The sequence below is a fragment of the Arachis ipaensis genome, chromosome B4 (assembly GCF_059453495.1).
Source record: "Arachis ipaensis isolate K30076 ecotype BB chromosome B4, ASM5945349v1, whole genome shotgun sequence".
Classification (NCBI taxonomy): domain Eukaryota; kingdom Viridiplantae; phylum Streptophyta; class Magnoliopsida; order Fabales; family Fabaceae; genus Arachis; species Arachis ipaensis.
In genome coordinates this window covers 86,695,025-86,706,586 of record NC_142439.1, presented here as the reverse complement: position 1 = coordinate 86,706,586, position 11,562 = coordinate 86,695,025, and the positions used below count along the sequence as shown (strand labels likewise).

At 32.9% G+C, this 11,562-nt stretch overlaps 1 non-coding gene and 1 pseudogene across 1 annotated transcript; both read left to right on the top strand.

Annotated features, from left to right (window-relative positions):
* Positions 1–2,783: 2,783 nt before the first annotated feature.
* LOC148568246 (small nucleolar RNA R71) lies at positions 2,784–2,889 on the top strand. Its single transcript, XR_015882223.1, has one exon. It is a non-coding gene; the product is annotated as a small nucleolar RNA R71 (small nucleolar RNA).
* Positions 2,890–9,856: 6,967 nt separating this feature from the next.
* On the top strand, positions 9,857–10,861 carry LOC107637872 (serine/threonine-protein kinase Aurora-1-like; annotated as a pseudogene).
* The last annotated feature ends 701 nt before the right edge of the window (positions 10,862–11,562 follow it).

Here is an 11,562-nt window from a genome sequence, read left to right as displayed (position 1 = left end):
TTGATAATTATGCCAAGGCTTTGATGTATCTATTTGGTTGATGACAGGCAAGAAAGAAGCAAAAAAGCACAAAATAAGCTCAAAAGAAGAATTTTGGACACACTTTGGAGTTTGAGCACGCTTTGGAACCTTAGGCCACGCTTTTAAAAGTGTGGCCTATGATTTAAAAACAATGAGCGTTCTTGGCGCGGGAATGCTCCATTTATTGTCAAAGAGCGCTTGCGATAGTGGAGGTGAAAAAATCGCAAGTGACGCGTACGCATAAGTGACGAGTACGCGTCAAAGTTGCAATTTTGGAAGATCACGCGTACGCGTCGGTGTGACGCGTACGCGTCGGTGTGACATTTTAGAAGAATCATGCAAACACGTGGATAGAGTGGCAGCATGGAATTGATTTTTGAAGATCCACGCGTATGTGTAGGGGACGCATTTGCGTGGGGAGCGCTCTTATTTCGAGCGCTACGCTCTTTTGGAAAGCGCTGCTATGGACGCGCACATGTATAGCACACGTATGCGTCACAAGGGCAAATTCTGAAGGTCACGCGTATGCGTGGGTGATGCATTCACGTGGATGTGCCAAAATGCAAAATGGTGCGCACGCGTCGGTGACGCGTGCGCGTGGGTGTAAAAGCGCTCAGTTCTCTGAATGAACGCTACGCTCTCCTGGAAGTGAATTTCTGCTCAAATTAACTTCATTCCAAGCCCATTTAAACTACAAGCAAGCAAGCCCACTCATATCACTCAATGAAGACCACAAGGATCATCTAGAATAGAAATTTTCATTTGAATTGTAATTTTATTTCAATTTGTGATTTAGGAAAGCCTATATAAAGGCTTTAGTTTCATAGTTAGAGGGAAGCTTCTCACAGACAGTAGGAGTAGAATAGAAGGCTGGAGGATTAGAGACTCCAGAGCTTTCTTGGAGGATTAGAGACTCCAGAGAGCTTATTATAGTTTGATACACTTTCTTTTCAGCAATTTTACATTCTAGTTGTACTGAGCTCAATTTACTTTTATTGCAATTCCAATTTCCTGCACTTCTATTCTTCTGTAACTTTACATTTCCGTTCATAATTCAGTCTGATTTACTTTTATGGACTTTAATTTCTCTTCAATTGGTCTTAGAGCTATGATCCACTGAACCCCAATCATTAGGGGGGGAGGAGCTCTATTATGATTCACATGATTTAGTGAACTTCTTCTTCTTCTCAATTCATTTGTGTAGCTATAGGATATCCTCTATTTTGTTTGAGATTAATTCACTCTGGAAGGGGGTTTAAATCTGTTGAATGCTTGTGTGAGCTTCAGAAGAGGAATCATGAGCGTTAGAACCGAGGCTCTATCCTTCACAACTCTCTTGATCAACACCATTCGGGAGGAATTGAGATCTTGAGAGATTGTGTGGCTTATGAATGAGAGACATGTATTTAACCTCTTCTCATGACAATTAGATCAAGGAATTGGCAAGATTGATTGTGATTAGAGAGATTGGATTTCCAAGGAATTGGGATCCAATCAATTTCAATCCGCCATAGATCTACTCATATGATTGAGAAAGGAGTTGAGACCCATTTGATTCATTGTGGATTATCATATTTCCAATACCTAATGAGTTTTTCTTTCTATTAATTGTCCTTGAGTTCATTTCAGTTGCTTGATTTACTGCTCTTTTTAATTTTCCAGCACCCAATCTTTTTATATTTGATACAATTTACATTCTGCACTTTACATTTCCTGCAATTTACATTCTGTTAGTTCAATTTCACTCAATTCACCACTGTTAGCTTGACTAAACTAATCACCATACTAAAGTTACTTGATCCATCAATCCCTGTGGGATCGACCTCACTTTCGTGAGTTTTACTACTTGATGTGACCCGGTACACTTGCCGGTGAGTTTGTATGGAATCGATTTTCCCTCATCAGTAGGCTCCTCAGTAACTTGTGCTTCCGTACTTGCCACTTGTCCACTTATCAAGGTGATAGCCTTACACTCCTCTCTTGGATTTGGAATTGTTCTACCAGGAAGGCTATTTGTAGACTTCTGATCAATTTCATTAACTTTTATGGCTAATTGACCCATCTGAATCTCCAAGTTCTTAATTGATGCTCTGGTTTTATGTATAAAACCTGCCACTAGTGCTTCTAAATCAGTAGTATTCTGAGACTTAGGAGTTGTTTGCTAAGATGATTGAAACTGGTGGTTATTAAAATTATTCTGTTGAAAACCACCTTGAGAATTATTATTAAAATTCTGGAGTCTCTGAGGTTGGTCTCTCCACCCAAAATTTGGGTGACTTCTCTACCGCTGATTGTAGGTCTTAGAGTATGGATCATTATTAGGATTTCTAGGAGCATTTCCCATGTAATTGACCTGTTCAGTAGAAGATTGAGCATAATTATAATTCTCACCTTGCATAAAGTTGCCAATCATGTCATAGGAGGCTTCTTGGGGTGCATTCTGAGTGTTGACAGCTGAAACATGCATTCCACTCAACCGTTGAGTAATCAGATTTATTTCCTGAGACAAAAGCTTGTTCTGAGCAAGAAAAGCATCAACAGCTTCCACTTCCAAAACGCCTCTCTTCTGAAGGGTCTTAGAGTTCACAGGATTTCTGTTAGAAGCGTATAAAAATTGGTTGTTAGCAACCAACTCAATGAGCTCAGTGGTCTCCTCTGGTGTCTTCTTCATGTGTAAGGAACCACCTGCAGAATGATCTAAACTCATCTTGGACATTTCGCCTAAGCCCTCATAAAAGATATCCAGCTGAGTCCACTTAGAGAACATGTTCGGAGGGCATTATCAAGTCAGTAGCTTGAATCTCTCCCAAGCTTCATAAAGGTTCTCACCCTCTTTCTGTCTGAAAGTCTGAACTTCCACCCTCAGCTTAGTCAGCTTTTGTGGTGGAAAAAATCTGGTCAGAAATCCAGTGACCACCTTGTCCCAAGTATCCAGACTCTCCTTGGGTTGAGAATCTAACCATACATTCGCTCTATCCTTCACAGCAAATGGGAAGAGCATGAGTCTATACACCTCAGGATTCACTCCATTGGTCTTCACAGTATCACAAATCTGCAGAAAATTAGAGATAAATTGATTTGGGTCTTCATGAGGAAGTCCATGATATTGACAATTTTATTGCACAAGAGTGACAAGTTGAGGCTTTAGTTCAAAATTATTTGCAGCTATAGGAGGCACCATAATACTTTTTCTATAAAGATCTGCATTGGGAGCAGTGTATGAGCCAAGCACTCTTCTGGGTTCTTTATTCCCAATTGGATTTGCCACATTGGCATTAGCAGCATGATTATTATGATCCATATTGGACTTTGTAGCTTTGTAAAGTCTTGCTTGTTGTAAACGCCGCCTAAAAGTCCTTTTAGGTTCAGGATCAAAGTCTAACAGAGGTTTCTTGTCCCTGTTCCTGCTCATAAACAAACAGAAGATAAGAAAAGATGGGACTCTCTACATCAGAGTGTAGAGAATTTCCTGTCTGGTAACCTGTGTAAAATAATAAAATAAGAATACTAAATAAAATAAAGAAATAAAATTCGAAAATTACTAGTAAATTTAGGACAAAAATTTTCGAAATTATGGAGATAAATAAATGAGAAAAATTAAAATAAAAATAACTAGGGAACACCAAACTTAATTTCAGAAATTAAGGAAAAATGCTGGCAGTAAAATTCGAAAATTAAGGAACAAAGGTAAATAAAATTAAAACTAAAATGCCTAATCTAAGCAATCAAACAACTAATAGTTGTTAATCACAGTCAATCCCCGGCAACGGCACCAAAAACTTGGTGCAGAATTTAAAATCCACAAACTAACTGGCAAGTGCATCGTGTCGTACCAAATAGTACCTAAGGTGAATGAGGGTCGATCCCACGAGGATTGATGGATCAAGCAACAATGGTTAAGTGATTTACTTAGTTAGACAAATAGAAAATGGTGTTTAGAAAGTTCAATTGCATTAAACAGTAAATCACAGAATCAAAAAATAAACAGTAAAAAAGTAGTGAATAATATATGGAGAAACAGTTAAGGCTTTAGAGTTATCTATTTTTCGGATTGACTTTTCTTACTAACTATTTTAATCATACAAGATTTAATTCATGGCAAATATAAGTGACTAAACCCTAATTCCTTAGACCTTTTTAGTCTCCTCTAAAATTTATCAACCGCCAATTCCTTGGTCACTTAATTCCAATTAGAGGGTGAAGTTCAATTTTAGTTTATATGCCACAAAAACCTTAATTACCCAAATATAAGAGGATTATATGTCACGTATCCCGTTAAGTCCAGATAATTAGAAGTTTAGGAGAAATTATTTTTAAGTTGTTGTTCAAGTAAAGAGCTTTTTCAAGTTATACAAGAACTCAATTAGAACCAAGTTCATACTTCCGTTCCACCCAGATTCATAAAATAAAGAACGAAAATAATTTTTAAATTCTAAATTAGTACATGAATTAAAATAGAAAAATAATAGTATCAATCCATACAATAGACAGAGCTCCTAACCTTAACAGTGGAGGTTTAGTTGCTCATGATTCAGAGAGAAAACTAGGATTCTGAAAAATTGTAAATTGCGGAATGAGGTCGAAGAGAAGAGATTCGAGAAGGGCTTATTCTTTTTCCTTTTATATCTAATCATATTAAATGTAAAATATATTTCCTAAAACTAAAATAATATCTTTTCCTAATTATAAATAAAATAAAAATTTAACCAAAATAAATTAATTAATTCTCGTAGCCTTTGGAACGCATTGGGGACCACTCCTTCATTAAGGTCCATGCTGAACTTGAGAATTCCCAAGTTCAACGTGGAAGAGGCAATGGCTAAACTCGTGCTTTTTCTTGAGTCCACGCTGAACTTGGATTAATCTAAGTTCAGCGTGGAGGTCCCGCGTGTATTTCCTGGGAGGTGTTGATGTTGGCGCTGAACTTGAATAACTTCAAGTTCAGCGTGGAGAAGGCAGGATACATTCCTCACTCTTTCCATTCTCTAGCCTTGACTTAAACTTCATGAAATTTGTCCAAAATGCTACCTGAAATAAAAAGAATTACACACAACTCAAAGTAGCATTCATAGTGGCTAAAATATATTAAACTTTGATTAAACTTAGAAATTCAAGTGCAAATTCACAAGGAAAAGACAGAGAAGATGCTCACGCATCAAAGGGTGAGAGGCTGATGATGGTGAAGTTTAGTTATAGACAGATTGTGCAGAGAATTTGGAGAAGAGGAGGAGGCAAAGTTTTGAGGATAGAAGTTTAGAAGGTGAAATGATGGTAAGAAATTCAATTAAATAAGTAAAAGTTGTTTTGCCGTTTCGTATGAGGAAGTTCAAAATTCAAAATTGAGGTAACTTCCTAGAGAAGGTGAAGTGGTGGACAGAGAAGTTGAAAGATAATGGAAAACGTGTCAGATAGGCGTGAGTAAATGAAGAAAAGTAAATTTCATTTATGATTAATTAATACCTTATGATGAAAGCATGTTAGGATTAAGTGTTTTTCTCAAGATGACATCGAGGGTAACATATTAATCCTAGGAGGCAATTTGTTGGTCGAAAATAATTTATTTCAAAAAGGAGAGGATTCGAGGAGCCAATAAGTGTGTGTTTTTGAAGGAAAAATAATATCAAAAGTTATGGTAAGGAAGTTCGAGCAAGAATTTGTTGTGATCGGACAGCAAGCTGATCGAGATGCTAAATCGAAGGACCAAAGGTTCGAGGGTTGTTTCTTATCAATGTTACTTTTTGTCCAGCAAAAGAAGCGGGAATGGTTACCTATGGATTAATGAACGTGGGAGTTACACTTAAATTTGATTGGTTAAAGATTTTTATAAATAGAAGAAGGCTCGAAGGTGCAAAGGTTGGAACTTTGCTTCAGAAATCGCTCACGCACACTTACATCCCAACGAATTTCTGAGTCTACTTTGTGTCAAATTTCTGTAGGGTTCTTTCCACTTGTTTTACGTTTCATTTACATTTTTCTGCAAACTTTACTTTTCTTGCAAATTTATTTTTCAGGTAACATTTAACATTCTTGTCCAATTTACATTCCCAGTACTTTTATTTTTGAATTCAAAGTCCTTTAATTTAATCGAAGGTATTTTATTGTTTTATTTAAATTCAATGCAAATCATTTTCAATTCACTCAATTTATTTTTAAAATCTTTATTTTGTGTTTTTTCAGATTTCCTTATTGTTTTTGTTCAATTGAAAGGTCTTTGATGTACTTTGAGAAAATTAGTACTCGCAAAGAAAAGTAGGTTTTGCTCCCAGATATTAGATATCAAACTACTCTCGATTTGCTAAAAATCAACAAAACACTAATATCCAAGGACAAATTTTTCGTTAAATTTTCAAGTGGTTTCATGGTCATTGTCTAAGGTTCATAAGCTTTCTTGTCTCCTCTTTTCCTTGACTTACATCTATGAGATTAAAATCATATCTCATAGTATGATTTCAAAAAGTATTTCGGTCTCACTCATATTGTTATGAACAGTATTAAAATTATAATAACACACATTCTTTTTCTTGCTTTATTAGACCATTTCTTTAAAATATATTTTGAAGGAATTGTTGGTATATGCTTTTGCTTAAGGATAGCAAAAGCATCACAACAAACAATACCAAATGTGACAAATTTTATACAAGATAAATCTAGAGAATACATATCAAAATAGGTAATATATACGTTGCATTCATTACTTTGCATTCTACATTCAAGAGACATTAACTTCAACTTCGTTGACATTACAAACACAAGTACCATCATAAGTGTGTTTCGAGATACTAGCATATTTGCACGTGAAAATTTACTCTAATGGCAGTGGTAGTTACTTCATTTTTGTGTCACTTAAAACCCACAATAAGTTTTCTTAGGAACGAGCGTTTATTAATTATTCCATTTGACACATTATTTGTACTTTTACTCCTTTATGTGAATTTTATTCCACCATTAAAATTATGCTTATTAAAGGTCATGCACCATTTATTTCGAATTTTATATAAACCTTGCAACCATTCTGTGCACTTTAATGTCATACTTCAACATCATATTAAATCATCATGCGTCTTTAAATTCATTTTCTGATTCACATCTTTAAACACATTTATTGAATAACCTAGGTAAACCTTTATCTTTATTCAATGCACCTAGATGTCAGCGTGCATTCTTTCATGTACAAATACAAATATTTTTCAAAACGTCTTTAAATAAAGATATTTGATCTTATTCGCTGAATAATTATTATGTATTAAATTTTTGATACGTAACATAAATTAAAAATATTATTTTTGTTAAAAAATATTACTATATTCTTGAAATTGTTAGTTTGATTTTGATACTAATTTTTTTATTTGTTTAAAATTTAAATTTTTAACAAAAATTTTAATAGAAAATTATTTTATTTTTTATAATTTTATAATATTATTTTTCTACTTTCATCTCATTATGATTTTCATATATTTTATTTTGCGAATTTAATGATTTTTCTACGAGTTGAGTTTTTATTTACAATTTTTATAATTTTTTAATAATTTTTTTTATTTTTTAAAATTTATTTTTTAATGTATCAATTCTTCTTTCTATTTGTTCTATTTTTAGTCTAGTAATTTTTATTTATTTTTTAATTTTTGAATTGTAAAATTGAGATTTTAAAAAGAATAATTTTATATTGATTTAAAAAATTTAATGTTGTTTAAATTAATATTAATTAGAATTATTAATATAATTATTTCTTCTCTTAAATCTTTAATTTTATTTATAATTTATACTTTTATTATTCATTTATATTTTTTAATTATAACTAAATAAATAATTTAAAAAATATATATATTTTTGTCATCTTTATACGGGTGGTTTTCATGTCATAAACATAGTCTATGGAAAGTATTAGAAAATACCTTTTCAATTACATTTGCCATTGTTTGAACTTGATCTGTGAATCGTCTTTGGTGATTGATTATCCACTAATTAAAAATTTATTAAAAAGTCACTCAAATAATGAAGTTGTTTCATCCAATAAAAACACACATGCAAAAAGTTCTATTCTGTCAATGAAGATTCACTACCAAAAATGGTACACTCACTAGTCACTAGATTATATTTGTTTGTGCTGTAAGTTGTGTCAAAATCAACTAAATCCCCAAAGCATTTATAGTCTATTCTTGACTTAGCATCTCTCTAATAAAAATTTGTCATTCACCCTTCTTAATCAACTTGTACATCCTAGTCAAACATTCCATATTTTTCATGTTCTTTGCTTTTAAAGTATTTCACCAAATTTAAGGAGTCACCTGCTTCAATTAATATCATTTTTGGAATATAATATTAACATAATTGTACAATTTTTTTTCTAAAAACCCAAAGCTTGGCTCCCAACACTTTCATTGCCCAAATACGAGAATGCATATATTTAGTAAAAGTTTCTGCAATAACCATTCGAAAGTAACACATTTCATCCCTCCTTTGTTATACGCCGTGTATATTTTAATAAGTGTTTTTCTTTTGGTGTTGTGAATTCATGATTATTCTCTCTCAAATTTTTTTTCTGCAATTCGTAGTTCATTTTTTAATAAATTATTATATGTATCTATGAAAAATATAAACGCTCACAAATGTATTCATCAAACAAAAAAACGACTATTGTATCCATAGAAAATGAATTTCGTGTGACAGAAATGTTCAACTCTAAAAAACTATTCAAAAACCTTAAATTGTCCTTATTTTCACCACTGCTACCACCATACTCACTCATTCTCTCTCTCTTTCTAAATTTCTTCCAGCTCTCCGGTGAGTGTCCCAATTTCAAAAATCCCATTTCAAAATCAAACCACACTACTAAAAAACTAGTTATTACAGACAGATATTTTCGACAGATTTTATTCCACAGAAATACAGACAGATTTTGCGAGAGATTTTTTGTCGGAAACAAAGGAAAATGAATTAGTATATACAGATGGAAAAGAAAATCCGTCGATAATTCTGTCAAAAAAATTATTTTTTTTCGTAGAAAATAATTACCGACAAAAAATCTGTCTATAATTAAATAAACAGAAACGCTGTGTTTTATTAAATTATTACGGATAGAAAATCTGTCTATAATTTAAAATATTCCGTCGAAAATATTGAGTTAAATCTGATTTTTTAGGTTTGTTATTATTGTTACATCCTGTTCTTGCTTTTAGTGTTGCTGCTCCTTTCAATGCTGTCACACACTTTAATGTTTTAGTGGCTAATATGAGAAATAGATCAGTGATTGGATATAGTGTAAGTACATAACATTTGGCCACCAAACGCTATCAGACATATACATATATATCAGATATGAAAAGGAAGTAACGTTTTAAAAACAGAAGATTTTATAATTGAGATTAATTATTAAAATTATTGAAATACTTGAAACACCGAAACATTTGAAATGCGTGTCCTGTTTTTCTTGCTTAGTACATGAATTTGAATTAGTACATGAATAATTCAGTAAATTAATTTTGTTCACGTATTGGCTAATAATTAATGAATAAGGAAAATTATTATATACATAATTTTGTTAATGTATGTATGAATTATATGAATATAGGTCTGGGATTCGTTTATCACGGATAGTATTTAGAAAAGAAGCTGTAGATGTTCACTGTTATGGTCAAAGCTTTGACCTCATTCTTATGGACAAGGATATGCCCATCATGAACGGCATTGAGGTAATAAGCTAAGCTATTATAAGCTCATATTTTAAATTTAGACTGTATATATGTTCATAATATTTAGAAAATTAAAATGAAAGGTTTTTATTGAAAGAATAAAAGAGCTTAAGCAAATTTTGGGTGCACTCAACCGAAGGCGAACCATGTGTGGCACACTGGATTACCTTCCACCTGAGATGGGTATGTTTTTCACATTAATTACTCTGTCATATATTTATGCACCATTTATCTCTTTCTAATGTATGCTTTTGGGGTTTCAACAGTGGAGAGTATAGAACATGATGCGAGCGTGGATATATGGAGTCTTGGTGTCCTGTGCTATGAGTTTCTATATGGAGTCCCCCCTTTTGAGGCTAAAGAACATTCTGATACTTATAGGAGGTAAGCAGTTTGACATAAAGGGTGGGAAATATAGTTGATGATTGGATTTCCATTGCAACCCAAACAATGGTTTAGACCTTTGCAAAACCGAAGACAAAAATTCTAGGTGTATGTTTGGACTTTGGAAGAAACTGTTTGAATGAACTAGGAAGGAATCTAATGAATTTAGTGTGCTTCAGGCTACTTTGTTCCGATCAATACTGAATAGGAAATCATGTTATGTTGCCATTTTTTTACTTCAAATTTCTAATCCAAATTCAAATTCAAATGAATACATTTATATATTGCAAGATTGTACAAGTGGATCTCAAGTTCCCCCCAAAACCCATTGTGTGTCTTCTGCTGCAAAGGACCTCATCAGTCAGGTTAGTTCATTACTACTTTGCATTATGTTTTGATAAGTTCCTAATACTAAATATTAAACGGTTAGCTAAGTGTGCGCATTTGCCTGATTATTCAGTTGAAGAATGCTAGAGGGTCAGCAATTTTGGTGTTTTGTAACCATCAATTGGCCATCAATAGTGTTTTTAATGGTGTGAGATTACATCTAATGGTGGAAAATCACTCACTTTTGTTTTGATGGTTAAGTGCTGGCCAAAAAACACAAAAGTTGCTGGCCCCTAGACTTTTCCTATTCAGTTTTCTCTTATTATTTTTACCAAAAGATGCTGGTCAAGGACTCTTCTCAACGTCTACCTTTACACAAACTTCTTGAACACCCTTGGATTGTTTAGAATGTGGAGCCTTCTGGTGTATATAGGGGCTAAAAAAGCCCTATCAAATTCTTTGTAATTTTAGCAGTCATTCTTTGATTGAGAGATTTAAATGGCATACCTTCTTAACTTTTGCCTATTACTTCCTATGTTTCAAAATAAAGGTTGTTTTGTAATCAAAAGCAAGGTTGTTTAAAGGTGGTCATATATTCAAGATTTCTAAATACATTGTGTTTATGTTTTGAATTATAGTTGATGTATGGTTGTTATCTATTATTATAGTTGATGTATTAATACATTTTGTTTATATTTTCAATTATATTGACTTGCTTGTTTATAATAGTACTTTTCCTTTAGTTTGATAATACGATAAACTTGTTTAAATTTATATTTATTTTGCATGAAATCAGGTTTATTTTGTAACGAAAAAAATATTAAAAAATGTTGTTTTATCTTACTGACGAATTTACAGACAGATTTTCTGTTTGTATTCAGATTTAAAAATGCTTTCCCAGGCTCCAATTACCGACGAAAAATCTTTCGGAAAATCTGACGCTAGTTATCGACGAAAAATCTGTCAAAAAATCGGATGGTCTAAGCGAACTTGTAGTGATGATTACCGAGGAAAAATCTGTCGGTAATGGAAAAAAATCTGTCGGTAAATTACCAATAGAAAATCTGTCAGAAAAACTGACGGTTTTTTTGGCAAAAGGGGGCCATTACCAAGGAAAATTCTGTCGGTAACGGAGAAAAAT